Source organism: Phytophthora infestans, genomic scaffold (genome assembly GCF_000142945.1).
Source record: "Phytophthora infestans T30-4 supercont1.48 genomic scaffold, whole genome shotgun sequence".
Classification (NCBI taxonomy): domain Eukaryota; phylum Oomycota; class Peronosporomycetes; order Peronosporales; family Peronosporaceae; genus Phytophthora; species Phytophthora infestans.
The window spans coordinates 564,077-580,481 of record NW_003303711.1 but is presented as its reverse complement, the minus strand read 5'-3'; the positions used below and the strand labels follow the sequence as shown (position 1 = coordinate 580,481).

Below are 16,405 nucleotides of genomic sequence, written 5' to 3'. Positions count from 1 at the left end.
CGTCCGACAGAGCATTGATGAGTCATGTTCCCACCTCTGTCAGAACCCGGGGCGCCCGCAAGGACTCAAAGCATCCGGCAGATGCTTGGGGGTCGTCGACGTATATGACGACTCCGAGGATGCTTTGATGGTGGCAGCGCCCAGAAGGGGCGCTGGCCAAGTGGGTAACTTAGGTCCACAGGCGGGTAACTTAGTTCCGCAGACAGCTGCAGCTGTCACGAACAGTGAGAACAGCGTGTTCAGAGTGGGTAACCGAGTTCCACTCACGGTCGCCCAGACCTTAACTGAAGAGGAAGACGTCGAATACGCTTCCTGTGTGGGTAACACAGTGCCACACGCGGTCGCCCAGACCTTAACTGAAGAGGAAGGCGTCGGACACGCTTCCTGTGTGGGAAACATAGTGCCACACACGGTCGCCCCGATCTTAACTGAAGAGGAAGGTGTCGAACACGTCTTCTGTGTGGGCACCACAGTACCACACGAGGCCACGAGCGCCTCGGATGTCGGTGCTCCGACATCCCCAGACGTGGGCAGCAAAGCTCCACGTCACGGTCGCCGTCGACGACGACGCCGCCGCTTCCACAAGTCGGATCTTAACATCGTTTAGATCGACGTTGCTTCAAGCGACTCGGAGTCCAGGGCCCGGGCTCCTCCGATGAAGGCCGGTGGAAGAGTGTTATCACATCTTCGATGGCGAGACCGGTTTATCCGTCAAGGCATCTGGTGTCCACTTGGAACCGTTGCCAGCGGCTGGAGAGATACTGAACCTCGAGGAAATGACGGTCGAGTTCTTCCTGGCCAGCCTCAAGGCTGAAGCGATTGCCGAGATGGTACTCATGAGACCTGAGACCACTCGGGAGGAGCTGAACGCCTCCACTGTCTTGGACGAGGACGTCCTGGAAGACCTGAACAAGCAGCGTCAGACGCGCTTGGGTTCCGAGATCCTTAAGAGCCCCAAGAGTCCGGTGCGTTCTTTGGTGACGGAGTATGCGGACGTGGTGAGCAAACACCCACGGACCCAACTTCGACCAGATCGAGGCGTACGGCATGAGATTGATCTAGTGCCTGGCACAAAGTATTGTGTCACGAGGCAATGGCCTCTCCCGCGCGAACAGTGCGAGGTCATTGATGCCTTCTTCGCCGCGAAAGCGAAGGCAGGCATGGTGCGGGAGTCGAAATCCCCGCACTCGACACCAACTTTCTGCGTTCGGAAGCCGAAAGGAAAGTGGCGTCTAGTTTACGCTTATAACAAGCTGAACAACGCAACGGTGTCGGCCCAAACACCAATCCCACGAAATGATGCGTTGTTAAACAACATGGCCGGAAGCGTACTGTACAGTGCGCTGGTTTTGGTAGACTGATACTACCAGGTCCTGATACGAGATAGCGACATCCCGCTCACCGGTGAGCATCCCAAGCGGCATGCTTTGGGAGTAGCTCGTCATGCCGTAGGGCTTGTCTAACGCCCCGGCGACGCTCAATCGCCTGGTGACGCAATTGTTCCGCCCATTACGTACCTTCGTACAGACATACTTCGACGACATATTCGTCCATAGCCGTGTCAAGGGAGGCAAGACGGCCATTGAAATGCATCGAGGACACCTCCGTCGAGTGTTAAATGTGATGCGAGCGAACAAGCTCTACGCCAACATCGACAAGTGCGTCTTCGCGTAACCAGAGATAAAGGTTCTCGGTTGCTTCGTAAGCAACATGGGCGGTCGGGCTGACCCAGAAAAGGTCAAGGCCATAGCAGCATAGCCAACGTCTCGATCCCAGAAGAATCTTCGAAAGTGGTTGGGCTTGGCCAGCTACCTTCACAAGTACAGAGCAGGGCATGCGGGCTTCACTAAGCCCTTGTCGGGCCTCTTTCAGAAGGACGTCGACTGGCACTGGGAGCAAGAGCACCAGGATGCCTTTAACAGCATCAAGGCCAGTCTCCAAGAGGCCCCTGTCCTGGATCTACCGGACGAGACGAAGCCGTTTAGCGTCGTCTGCGATGCCTCCGATTACGCCATCAGGAGTGCATTGCTGCAGGACGATACGGCTGGACAGGAACGAGTCATCTCGTTCCAGTCCCGGCAGGTCAAAGCCGCCAAACGGAACTACCCTGTCCACGACAAGGAGCTCCTGGCAATGAAATATGCCCTTGTGAAGTTCCGTGTTCACCTTCTGGGCTCTAGGCCCTTTGTGATCTACACAGACCACGCGTCCTTGAGGACGGCGACTAACTCGCCTCACCTCTCCCAAAGGATGGCGAGGTGGCTGTCCTTCTTCGCGGAATACAACTTCCGCGTCGAATACTAGCCGGGCAAGCTCAACGTGCTTGCGGACGCCCTCTCTCGGCGTCCCGACTATGAGTTGGCCCACATCACGCGGGTGACAACGGATCTATTTGATCGGATACGCATGGCGTATCGGGACGATGAGGCTGTCGCGCCTATCGTCAAGTTCCTTAAGGCCGGAACGAGCGCGAAGTCCGACTGGCTCTCGTCGCGACAGCGCTCACGGCTCCACCGATATGAGTTGAAGGAGAGCCTCCTCTATTATCGGGTGGAGCCCACTGATCCTCCACGGGTGGTCGTACCCAACGACGAGGATCTGAAGTTCGACATCCTCGCGGAGGCGCCCCCTTGGGCCGCGAGAAGACCTTTCTGTCGGTCTCTCAGTCCTTCTGGTGGACCCACATGTACAAGTGGGTCGCCCGGTACGTCAAGACATGTAAAACATGTCAGCGGGTCAAACCCGCAGGGCACTCTTCGGCTCCACTACAGAGCCTGCCCGTACCGGCTGATTGTTGGAAGTCGATGAGTCTTGACTTCATCTTTGGGCTTCCCGCCGACGGACACGGCAACACCGGAATTTTGGTGTTCGTGTGTCGGCTGAGCAAGATGGTACATCTTGCTCCAGTTCCCGTCACTGTAACGGGCGAACAAACCGCAAGGTTGTTCGTCGATGGCGTGTTCCGCTATCGCGGTCTCCCGGAGACGATTGTCTCGGACCGAGACCCGCGCTTCACTGCCGCGTTTTAGAAAACGCTGCTCCCTTTACTGGGAACTCGTCTGCAGATGTCCACTGCGGACCATCCGCAGACCGACGGCCAACCAGAGCGCGTCAATCGAGTGCTGGAGGACACTCTGCGTGTGTGCGCGGCAGCACCACGTACGCGGTCGACGCAGCTTCCAGTTGTTGAGTTTGCGCTCAACAACGCGGTGCACACGTCCACGGGGTTCACGTCGCTCTACTCGAACGGCTTCCGTCACCCCAGAGTGCCTCTCACTCTTCGAGGAGACACTGACGCCTATATTCTAAGTGGGGGAGAGGCTCGGAAAGCCCTTTCCTTTCAGGTCTCGCATGTGAGACCAGTTTCGCTGCGAAAACTAGTGGAATCCTTTATGGATACCAAGCTGAGCGTTGTCAGCAGGGTCCGCGATGCCATGGCAGCGGCCCAGGATAAACAAAAGGAGTACTCCGACAAACATGGAAGAGGAAACTTAAGTGTATTTCAAGTAGGGGACTTAGTGTTACTAGACACGATGAACATACTGTCAGCTCTGCCGGTAGCAACAAGCTGAAGCAACGCTTCATCCGACCATTTGCAGTCCTGGTCAGACATGGTGCGTCGTACACCATCGACATGCCAACGTCAATGACGACGCACCCGACGTTCTATGTTGGACGTCTTAAGCGGTACTTTGATCCGCAGCGGGTTGCTGACTCGCAGACCCACCTTGACCCAGCTCCGCGAAGGGAGGGCCGGTCACAGACGTCGACGAGGGCGTCGGAGCAGGCACCCAAGCCTCGGTCGGAACGGCAAGGCTGCGGTCAAGACCGTACGCCGGAGGGGCTCCGTACGAACGAACCCCGAGAGGAGGCGTCGTGCTTTTGTTCAATTGGGTGTCGTCGAGTGTGCCATTGCCAGCGATGTTCAATCCTTTAACGTGTTGTTCGTGAGTGTTTGTCAACTGAAAGTCCACCAGAGGCTCGTTATCAAGGAGAGGCTCAGTGTTTCCTTCCTCATCGTTTGAAGAAGGTTCAGTCCTGCCTATAACGTCTTCGATGGTATCTCCACTGTCGGAATCGTCATGCAAAGTCGTAACAGCGCATTTTGCTTCAATCATTCTAAACATTTGTTTGGCTTTGCGGACTTCTTCAGGGCAGTCGGGATCTCCAGTTGGTTTGCTTGTTTTTTTTTCAATCCTAGAAACTTCCGCTTTAGGCTTTCGCCGTCGCGCTGCGGCCAACCGACTGGTAAATGAGAGTTGTAGACAGACGCAATACTTTGCCATTGCTCAGCTCCAAACGGTAGTCTCGCTTCTACAAGAACCAGCATTCCTACAAGACAATAACAGCAACGTGAGGTCCTAACTCACCACTTAAATACGTTCATGTATGTACGGTTTATTTCCGCAGTCCTAAACTTTTTTCCTTTCGTCTTCTTCCGATTACTGGGCATGATTTAAAGCTGGAGTGGTTGTGTACCTGAGCGACGTTTTCAAAATGATCTCTCTTGGGAAACTCGCACCGACGTGTTGGTCGTGTACAATAACTAAGCCTTACGTCTGCCGTCCTCGCGTCTAAACCCGGACTGAGAGATGACGTCCTCCACTTCTGATGATGGTGAAGTAGCATCACAAACACAAGTTTGCGGAGACGATATTTACGTCTGAGTAACGCTTGTGACGAGTATATGCTTCATTTGCTTCAGCATCTGTGCGAAACATTTGCGTGCACAAAAAAATACTTTGTGCCATTTTTGGAAGTCTACCAATGCACTATTGGTATCGCTGAGGTGAGTTTACCTCCATCTTTGTTAATTATTAATTTTATACCGTAGTATTTATCCGGATAGAAAAACTAAAAAGCTGATAGTCTTAGGCAAACATTGACACTACAACACAGCGATAAAAGTTCATTCACGATAGTGCCTCGTTAAGATCGAAACGACGAACTACGTATACATGTAAGAGTACATAGGCATCGACTGGACTAACTGTCGCGCATAATCCGCCCGCCTCGCCATGAGAAACTCTGGTTCAACCACATCTGCCATCTACTCGTATCGTTCCATCATCTCCTCTGCACGAGCATCAACCGGCTGTGGCAAGAAGTCATCAACCTTGATTGTCTTGAAAGATCCAGGCATGAATGGCGGAGGAGGTGGGGCAGACTCCGTTCGTCTCAGTACGGCTGCCTCGATAAATCTGAACGCGTTCTTTGGCTACTTCAACGTAACTTGGGTCAGAGCGTGCTTGTCGCTGAACCAAGAGAAATGCCAGCGGTCGTTTAAATCCGTCAACAAACTCAGCGGATAGCAATTGAGAGGCGCCTTCATGCTGCAGCTCACAAGTTGACCAATTGCTTGAGGAACATGGCCCGGTTCGACTTTCTTCTTGAGCTCGATCACCAAGCTGACCCCAGCCAGCTTAATCAGTGGGCGCTTCGCTGTTCGATTGATGAGCAATACATCAGCTGTGCCTTTCATAGCAAACAGAAGTCTTGGGTCCACGATGTTAAGAGCTGATTTATCACCCGCAATGTCATCCAACAAGAAGTCTCCTCAATCTATCAGCGTCTTCAAATGCTGCTTTAAGTACGCCATGTACCCAGCCCTTTGACTTTCCTCGCTCTTCACGATTTTTGGAATCCACGAATAACCGGCGATAAAAGTATCGACTGGCTCCTTGACATCAGGAATATTTTCGGTCAAACGCATCTTCTTGACAATTCGCTCTTCCATCGCAGTATTCAGATCGGAAAACGAATACGCAGACGCCTTCTCATCTCGTTCCCTGAGAACCTTATTCATTGACATCCCCACTTGCTCTACTGTCAGTGGCATTGTCACTGCAGACATATCGTTTGATTTTACCATCTTGCTCCGGAACCACCACCAGCACGTGAATCCGTTTCACTTTCGGGGGATCCATGCCTTCCAGACACTCAGAAATCGGCTCCTCTCCCTGCAGCTCCTTTTCTTCTTGCGTCAGACATTTGACGAGAGCAGTCTTCTCGCCCTTCTTCAGCTTCTTCACATCTTCAGCGAGGCTCGAAAGTCATGCATTGCCCCCCCCCGCCTACGCCAGGAAGAGCTGCAGCTCATCGGCAGGAAGCTGATACAATTTCTCCACCTTGACCGCCTTCTTTAGCGCGGAAACCGACGCAGTCTGATCTATGTCCACCTCTGTGAGATGCTATCCTGCTGCTATGAGATGCTACTTGCTACGGTCTGGCAGTGTCCAGTGCCAGACGTCATTGCCACAGCCCAAGCCACTGGCAATACCAGTACTACCGATCCAGCCTACAATCCTACGCGTGTCTATGCACGTACTGCATCCCGGCGTACCGGTCTGCAACGCGCTCACGTGCGAGCACGGGCGGAAGATACCAAGGATTGAATGAAGGACGACGTTGGTGGCGGTGAGCAATTGCAACTGCGTTGCAGGTGATGGTGAATTACTTAGCTTTCTATAGACTATCTCAGATTGAGTATGAGCTAATCGAACTTTGCGGAACATGGAGGTTCAGGTGCTGGCAGCTCTCACTCTCACAGCTGCTTTTGCTGTGCTGCGTGCACAGCGAGTGAGAGGCAGCAAGCACCAGAACTCCGTGGTCCTGTCGTGGTACTTTGCCTGGCACTTACGTGTCTAACAATTTATTTCTACTTGCTCTACGCCTACTGCCCTGCAAGTCTGTGCTTATGGCACCTGCTCTACGTAGTGATAGAAGGTCGTAGAGCCCGGTGACGCGCCACGCGTCATTTCAGGTTATGAGCCCAATCAGGGCGCAGCGATCGACTGACGTGGACTCTGGTGTAAAAAACACACAAGAAGAAGTTTTGACGAATCAAGGAGAAGATTCCCCGGGATTGGTCGAAAGACGGAATAGCCCGGATATAATGCGACATTATCGCAATCTGATGCTCAGCGACTAATTCGCGCATTGGTCGGAATTACTGGTGGGCGACCGTTGTTTCGAATGTTACTCGAAGGTATGCAGAATTCGAACACAATCGAAGAAACGGGGCCAGTTGAAAATCCGCCCCCTCCGCCTCCACCATCGTCGAGCCAAGAATCTGTTGGCAGTGGACGAAGCTACACGAGTCGAGGAAAGAGCAGCCTGGACAACATGAACCCCGGTGGTCGGTACGATGACAAGGGGCTGTCCGACCACACCAAGGCGTTGCGCAACTCTGCAAGCATTGTGTTACCTAAGCTTCACAGGAAAGAAGACTACAAAGCGTGGCGAAGCGAGGTGCTGTTGCACTTCGAGATGCGCTCGCTAGGCGACATTACGTATGGAGGAGAGCGATATGACGAAGAGGAAGGTTTACGTCGCCCTAAGTATCATGAGTGGTATGCGACGCGAAAGAACAAGGTGTTCTCCGCGTTGGCCCTATCTCTATCTGTGGACTTACGTGTTACGCTCAAGATCGATGAGATAAGAGACAACATGGATGCGGCAGCAATGCTGTATTCAACGATTACTAAACACTTTGAGGCTGGGGACGGCATCAACCCTGACTACTTGCTACAGGACTTGGTGACTCGCCGATTACAACCGAACGAGTCCGTTACTGCGTACGTGGAGGACATCGGACGAAAGGCGACACTCCTTCGTCAAGGAAATGGTGAATTTGAAAAATGTCAACATGCAAGCCTACTTCTATCAAACTGCGTGTTGGTATTTCGTGACCTCGCGCGTGAACATGCAGACTGGACTAACCAACATGACCGACGTGGCCTAAAGCTGTCCGAGGCATTGCAGCGCCTGCGCTCCGCTGAACATCAGCGTGATCGGCTTCAACTGCAGACGAACAGGCCTACAGCGCGGACGATGCAAGTCGCGCAGGTTGGTACTGGCCAAGGACGAGGACGAGGACAAGAACAAGGTCAAGGCCACGGACATGGACACAACAGTGGAAGTGGACGTGAGTCTGGAAAGAAACGTGGGAAGAAACAGCGCAAGAAGGCAAAGGTTGCAGCTGAGAAGAAGCAGCACACAGCCTGCGCTAATTGCAATGGAGATGGTCACTGGTGTGCAGAATGCACTGCGCAGACTGGCATGCAACTTAGACCAGACCTGGCCAAGAGACTGAAGAACAAGTTGAAGTACAAGAAGTCGCCGGCTTCCCTCATCAACTCGGTTAGACGAGCTGAAGCTGCCCAGTCTGACAGTGAGCAACGAGCCCTGTTTTCGGGTAACTCGCTGTGTGCAACGACACGACTAGCGAATAACGATGGGAACAATGGTGGTGCTACGTCGGCTGCCCCCGTGTATTCTGTGACAACACCTGCGAGCAGTGAGGCTAGAGATGAGAATCTGGCTGGAGAGGTGAAGACGTCGGCAGTCGGACTCGAGTGCACGTGTACACACGCAGTACACCCGAACGTGCCAACGACACCGCAACAACTGGAACTGAGAGTTCCTGTTAACCATATGCAAGGTGGAGAACAAGAACAAAAGGATGAACAAGTGCATACAGGACACCAAGAGGTGCAACTTCCTGTACCAGCGGCGATAAAAAGCCAGTGGGAGAGTGGCCAGTCGCTTGGTCCACCTCCTGCTTTGGGAGCTGCACTATACTATATGGGTCAAGGACTGATACAGAGCTCGCAAGGACCTGGATCTGAGCTATGGTACACCAAAGGTGGACTACAAGTGGGTCCGCCTGTGCCGGGGGATGATCATTGTGGATCTAACGCTGAGCGACGTGGACGTCAAGGACCTGAGCAAGATTACGGGCGTGGATATCAGTCCTACATGAGTCCTTATGAGCTAGGACGCAGTGGATTTGGACAAGGACGAGTTGACTCACTACCACTACGAGGATGGAGCCGCACTTCTCGGAGAGGAAGATCACTGCAGCGTGGGCGTTCGCCTTTGCGTTGGCGTTCGCCACCTCGTGGTCGCAACTGGTCTGCTCGTCGTGAGCCACGAGTGAACAACCAGCCGCCAAGTCATTACGGACCCTAGCCGCAAGAGCCGTGGCGTAGTGGACCATCACCTGCGCGTGGGCCACTACTGAATGATTGCATTCGTCGAAATGATTTTCAACGTCGGAACTTGTCGCCAAGTCGACGTAGAAACGCGCCTAGACGCTGTGAAAATCGTGGGAATGATGGTATCGGTGGAATTCGACAGGTGAATGCGATTGGTCGAAACCAAGGAAAGTAGTCTGATGACTCAGATTGGGTGGAGTGGATTTTGGACTCTGGCTCTCAAGCGAATGTCTGTGGAGACTTGTCTCTATTTACTACCATTGGAGAAGATCGCACCAGTCGACTTGACTTTGCCAACGGAACATCGGAACATGCAACGATGTGTGGTTCTGTTTTGCTACGCATTGTAAACCAAACAGCTGGGAACAAGAAGATCGTCTCCTCGAGGACGTGGTCTACACTCCTAATGCAAATGTGAGCGTTATCAGCCTCGGTCACTTGCAGACGGCTGGGAAGTACAAGTTGCTGTGCTCGGATGATCAGCAGTCAGCTTGGCTCTCAAAGTTCAGGCACTTCGTTGAAGTTTATCATGCGAGACAATATCTACCGATTGAAGGCAGAGCGAGTGTCAGGAGTGATGGTGATGGCGGCAAGCAAACAAGACATGGACACCAGAAAGACGATGGAGTTACTGCACCAACGGTTCGCTCACATGAGTATGGACACTGTGAGAGAGCTGTCGAGTAAGCTCGATGTCGGAGTAAGGATTAATGCACAAGGTCTGAGCTCCTACGAGTGTGTTGCGTGTGCTGCTAGCAAGACTAAACGGATGAATTATGCAAGGATTCCTGAGCGAAAGTCTGAACCGCTAGAGATGTTGATGATGGACATATGCACGATGAATGAACCGACGGAAGGTGGTGCAACTATGTTCTGGCTAATCATTGATGAAGCTACTCGCTTCAAGTGGGCGTATCTACTCGAACGAAAGAGTGCGGCTACACTGTACGTCAAGATTTTGCTACATCAATTTCGGACTCAGTTTCCCAAGCTCACTGTTCGGAGACTGCACTCTGATCAGGGTGGTGAGTTCACCAGTAATGCGCCGAGAGATTACTGCCATGAGCATGGGATTGTGCAGCAGTTCACGAATGCTTACTCTCCTCAGGAGAATGGTGTGGTGAAGCGGGCGAATGGCACCGTACTGCCTCGCATCCGTGCTATGCTAACCGCTACACATATTCCTAACATGCTATGGGGAGAAGCACTTCTACACATTATTATGAAGCTGAATTGGCTACCAACTAAACCGCTAGGACCGGTCTCGCCATACAAGAAGTTGTACAATGTGACACCCGATGTGGATGAGCTTCGGACTTGGGGATGTGTGGCACACGTGCGTGTCCCTCCTGAGTCCAGACAAAAGAAGGAAAAATTGGAGCTGAGAGCACGATTATCTCTATTACTTGGTTATAGTCATGATACCAAGGGCTACAAATTTCTGGATTTGAAGACAGCTCAAGTCGTGACTGCACGTGGACGAAACACGCGATTTCACGAGGTGTTTACAAGTGACGGCACTTACGTAAAGCAACTCCTAGAGAACGCATATCACGACGGTGATCATCAGCTGCCCGATAGTGTTCCGGTGGCCCACATCAAGACTAGTATGGAGACGTACCTACCTGGTTGGAGCTCTGAGTCTTCGAACGTGACGAAGCAGCTCGAGATGGTGCCGATAGCTGATGACCTACAGGACAAAGAGAATGAGTCTAGTGGGAGTGCGAAAGACGACTTATCTGAAGAACAGAGAGTAGAGTCACCAGCCGGTGTAGATGCACCAGTTGAAGTTGCTGCGAACGATGAGACGAAGGAGCCACCTGCGGCACCCAAGTCTGGCAAGCGACGAAAACGAAAGACGCGAAAGAAACTTGAAATAGAAAAGAAGGAGACGAAAACCTCTGAGATTCGCGATCCTCCTGTTCAACCCTGTTTCAAGCGACTTCGAAGGACGCAGAAGCCAAGTGTACGGCTTCTTGACTATGTGGTGGGCAACGTGATGTCTATCAATATGGACATTGAGATACCGACGATCTATAAGCAGACACGTCGGAGTAAGCATTGGCTTCAGAGGAAGGCTGGTATGCTTGCTGAACTACACTCACTGAAACGACATAAGACATGGAAATTGGTGCCACGCGCGGCAGCCAAGGGCGTCAAGGTTATTACGTGCAGATAAGTGTTCGCTGTTAAGCGTGACGAACGAGGGCGTGTGAAAAGATATAAAGCTCGTGTCGTGATTCATGGCTTCAAACAACAACTGGGCGTGAACTACAGTGAGACCTACGCACCGGTAATCCGGTTTGAGACGATCAGTGTTGCCATCTACTTCGCCGTTCAACGAGGATGGGAAGTTCTTCAGTACGATGTAAAGACCGCGTTTCATTACGGGGACCTCGATGAGTTGATCTTCATGGAGCAACCACCAGGCTTTCAAACAGATGGGCCAGCGTTTGTCTGTAAGCTTTTGAAGAGCCTCTATGGACTTAAACAAGCACCGAACGTATGGAACCGAACTCTACATGCCAAGTTGCTGACACTTGGGCTTGAAAGACTGGAGTCGGACTACGGCTTGTACGCGCTGAAGAAGGATGGAGAAGTGACTATGCTCCTAACTGTATACGTGGACGACCTATTACTAATGGGCCCACGTGAGCTGTGTGCTCGAATTGCAACCGCGCTGCAAGAAATGTTTGAGCTCACGACCATGGGAACCGTGAAGTACTTACTAGGTGTGGAGATCTTGATCAACCGACCCAGTCGACAGATTATCTACTGCCAGAAACAGTATGTACTCCAATTACTCAAACGATTTCACATGGAGACGTGCAATGGGTGTACTACGCCTGAGGCTTTGACACCCTCAAAGGCGGTTGTTCCTGCTACGACCGAGTACCTACTCTATCGGGAGCTGGTTGGTGCGCTTCAGTATCTTCTAAGGGCCTCAAGACCTGGTATCGCACACGCAACCATACATCTCAGGAAATACCTAGCCAGCTACGACCATACTCACTATGCGCAAGCCAAGCGGGTATTGCGCTACCTGCAGGCTACACGTGACTTTGGTCTTGTGATGGATGTTGCGTCAGCGAGTGACCTACGTGTGGGTTGCTATTCGGATGCTGACTATGCTAATGATCCCGTTGACCGCCGCAGCATCAGTGGATACGTGACAACAATGGACAACAATGTTGTCTCCTATGCATCAAGGCAACAAGAAATCAATGCTCAGAGCACATGTGAAGCTGAGTACGTTGCAATGGCTGAAGCTGCAAAGGACTTGCTGTGGCTTGCACGGCTCTGCCGAGAACTAGCGTGTAAACATGCACTACCTGTACTAATCGGAGATAACCAGGGAGCCATCTCTCTAACGACTAAACCCGGCAAGCACAGCAAGCAAAACCACATTGACAACAAATACCACATGGTGCGGCGAAACGTGGAACTAAAACGGATCATTACGCAACACATCGGGACGATGGGCATGGTGGCGGACATCATGATATAACAACTTGCGGTGGTCAAGTTCTCTCGATTCCGAAAGATGCTGAAGGTACTGCCTATTGTGGCAGACAGTGACATGGCCGCCACTGTAAATAAAAAGGCTACATCTGTGTCAACTGCGATGCATGATACCTTGACTGCGTAACCTGCGATGCGGTCAAGAACGACGGATTAGACATTACGGACGACGATGACATGTAGTGTGCCTGTGTGCCGACTGGATGAACCAGGCTCGTGTGGCTGTACCACAACTCTAGCACGCAATCGACTGCGCTGGACTACGGACATGTGCGATTCGAGTGGGAGACTATGCAGCTAGCAAATTACGGTGGTGGTGGCTATCGTACGACTATTCTCAGTGGTGTGTGTACGGATGAGGCGATGTGATCGCGTCGATTCGGCACTGCATCGCCGAGATCAAGTGTGAGTGTGAGATGCTATCCTGCTGCTGTGAGATGCTACTTGCTACGATCTGCCAGTGTCCAGTGCCAGACGTCATTGCCACAGCCCAAGACACTGACAATACCAGTACTACCGATCCAACCTACAATCCTACGCGTGTCTATGCATGTACTGCATCCCGGCGTACCGGTCTGCAACGCGCTCACGTGCGAGCGGCGTGCGGAAGATACCAAGGACTGTATGAAGGACGACATTGGTGGCGGTGAACAATTGCAACTGCGTTGCAGGTGATGGTAAATTACTTAGCTTTCTATAGACTATCTCAGATTGAGTATGTGCTAATCTAACTTTGCGGAACATGGAGGTTCAGGTGCTGGCAGCTCTCACTCTCTCAACTGCTTTTGCTGTGCTGCGTGCACAACGAGTGAGAGGCAGCAAGCACCAGAACTCCGTGGTCCTGTCGTGGTACTTTGCCTGGCACTTACGTGTCTTACAATGTAACGAGGTACGTAGCCCTAAGTGTACCCTGGTTACATGAAGTGTGACACCTCACACTTCAGGTGTATGACACGTCATACGCTGGGATATTTGGTACAAGGTACCAAGGTCGTTCAAAGCCAACCATTGGTCCAACGACATTGCATTTCTATAGGTAACTTATAGTTTGGATTAAACCCAAACTTTATCTACCTATAAATATACTCAGTTTACAATCTACCTTATTTAGGTCGCTTCGCTCTCTTTTAAATATAGAGGGGACCTGTGAACTGCCGTTCACTGAGAGTTTGTATACTCTCGGAAGATAACTTCCTCTAGCGCAAGGTGCTGTGTGACCCCGTCACACTTGGTAGCACTCGTAGTCAATCCACGCCACCGCGGGTAGACTACCTGAACCTCCGAAGCTCGTTGCCATGGATAGGAACGACTTCTCCCATATGAACGACTCTCAGTTCGTGTCGATGGCAGGCATCTTCGGGATGGAGGCCCTGCAGAGCCTGGTGGTGTCAACACCGGCTGAGCAGCTCGAGCGCGTCAATGCCTTCGACGCGTTTGAGCAGGGCATCATCGCGCATGTGCGAGAGCACCTGCAGGCTCCGGCGGCGGAAGCAAATCCGCCTCACCCGAAGCCAATACGGCTGAAGGTTAAGTCGTATGAAGGGAAGAAAGGGGAGAACCTTCACTTCTGGGTCCGAGAAGTAGAGCTCGCGATGGACGCGGCTCTGATCTTGACCGAGCAACTGCGTGTTGCTTTTGCACTCTCCAACCTTTGCGGCCGTGCTAGTTGGGTGTACACACGAAAAGCAACATCCCCTGGATGGTTCACATCCTGGGCTCAGCTGTGTGAACATGTAACGGGGTTACATGGTGTGATACACACAGGGGTACGAAGTACCCGGAGAGCTAACAAACTCTCAGTACATAAGTTGGAGAGTTAACAAGGTCTCTCAGTACGTTGGCCGAAAGCCACACGTTATGCATTTGATTAGGTTTAATTATGCTAGATAGTTAAACAGATACATTTACCCCTAGGCGGCTTGGCCGCAATTATAGTAAATAAAACACTTCTGGTTTTGAAGCATAAAAGTTAAGGTGTTAACTTTGATCCCTGGTCTTGGGCTGTAAGTGTCCTTTGGATAAGGAACTTAGTATTAGTGACTCTTTGAGCCGAACGTCTTCCTCTGACGCTAAAGCTACGGCAGCCCCGCTGCACTTGGTAGCACTTGTAGTCAATCCCGCTCCTGAGTCGGTTGACTATATCCTCTGCGAGGATGGAACACCCCGTGTTCGCGAATTTGCCCCCGGCGCAGCAGGACGCGCTTACTAAGCTTATGTCCTTGCTAGGCCCGGAGGGCGTGGCTCATCTTGCATCGCAAGGTCCAAAGGCGGTCACTGCCAGGCTGGAATCGTTCTCCCGCTACGAGAACGCGCTCTTGGAGCATGTCCAAGAGAAGATGAGCGCCGCAACGGCGGCGGCGGCGATGACGCGTGAAGAGTCTATGAGACTGAAACCGCTCATGGTGAGCGTAAAAACCTTCGAGGGGAAGGATGGAGAGAATCTCCTTCTCTGGACCCGTGAGGTCGATATGGCCATGGGATCGGCCCTGCTCCAGTCTGAGCATCAGCGCGTGGCGCTGGCTATCTCCAGGCTTGGAGGTCGCGCTCGCGAATGGGCACTAACGTGCGGCACGTCTGTTGACGCTGCATTTCCCACTTGGGATCAGCTGAAGCAACAGCTTTCGCGCGTGTTCGCGCCGCCTAATCAGGCGTACCGTATCCGGTCGAAGTTCCTTGCTACCCGCCAGGGTAAGAAGGATTTATTGGACTATGTCCAAGAGTTGAGAACTCTTATCGCCAGAATGGCGGCGGACCCTCTTCCGGAACTGGTCAGCGTGACCGTGTTCATGGAGGGACTTCGTGTGAGCGCAGCTTGAACGGAAGTGTTCCGTGTACACCCAAACGCTTTTGAAGAGGCGGTGGATGTGGCATTGAATGCCGAGCACAACTTCAGGTCGGCGCGACCTGGTTGGAGCGCTGGTAGTGCAAGCTCTTCGAGCGGTCCAGAGCCGATGGACCTCAGCTATGCTGAAGATGAAGAAGCGGAGCCTCTTGCTGCGGAGCAGCGCGCCGGCATCCGCCGATGCTTTGTGTGCAATAGCACTAAGCACTTGAGGGCCTATTGCCCTCTGCGCAAGAAGCGCGAGGCTCCGGCGAGCCAACCCTCCGGGTCATCGCCGAGAAACGGCAACTCCCAGTAGGCGCGGGGCGGCCTACTCGGGAAGAACTGAGTTCTGTTGTGCCTCGAAGCGGTAGAGGGCAACGGGGCTCAGCCTCGAAGAAAGCTGAGCTCTCTTACGAGAAGAGTGTGTGCAAGCCGGGCTTGCTGGTCGTTCAAGCGAACGTGAAGGGCTTTGCAAAGCTATGGAGAGTCTTGATTGACTCGGGAGCCTCGGGCAACTACGCCCGTCGCTCCACCCTGGAAGGGAGTCAGCTGTTTGCTGAGGCACTGGAAGTGCCAACGAGAGATACGATCTCTGTCCGTCTCGCGACGGGGACACTGGTAACTGTGTCGAAGGTCTCTGTCGACCTTGGAGTGAAGTTTGAAAACTTCGATAGCGTGGAACGCTGTTTGGTCTTAGACCTGGATGCGAGGTATGACCTCATCCTTGGCATGGCATGGCTGGAACGCCATGAGCCATGGATCGACTGGAAGTCGAAAACGCTGGGTGCGTCGCGCCCTGCTCCTAGTGGAGCTTTGGTGAGTCATGAACCCACCTCTGCTAGGAAGCAGAAGCGCTTTTGGCGCGAGCACGAGGCCGAGGCGGCCGTAGTGCTGGACATTGGTATGTCCGAAATTGTTAGCAACGAGATTGCTGTTTGCCCTGAGGGCGTACGTGGTGCGGCACGTTATCCGCTGAGCGGTGCAGGTCAGGTCAATGACCAACTGCTGGGTCCTGGTGAGGACGAGCGCGGAGTGGCGCGTAATCCACTGAGTGGTACGA

At 52.6% G+C, this 16,405-nt stretch overlaps 1 pseudogene; it reads right to left on the bottom strand.

Moving 5' to 3' along the window:
* Window positions 1-4,951: 4,951 nt before the first annotated feature.
* On the bottom strand, window positions 4,952-6,182 carry PITG_23085 (annotated as a pseudogene; the record flags this gene model as incomplete).
* Between the last annotated feature and the right edge of the window lie 10,223 nt (window positions 6,183-16,405).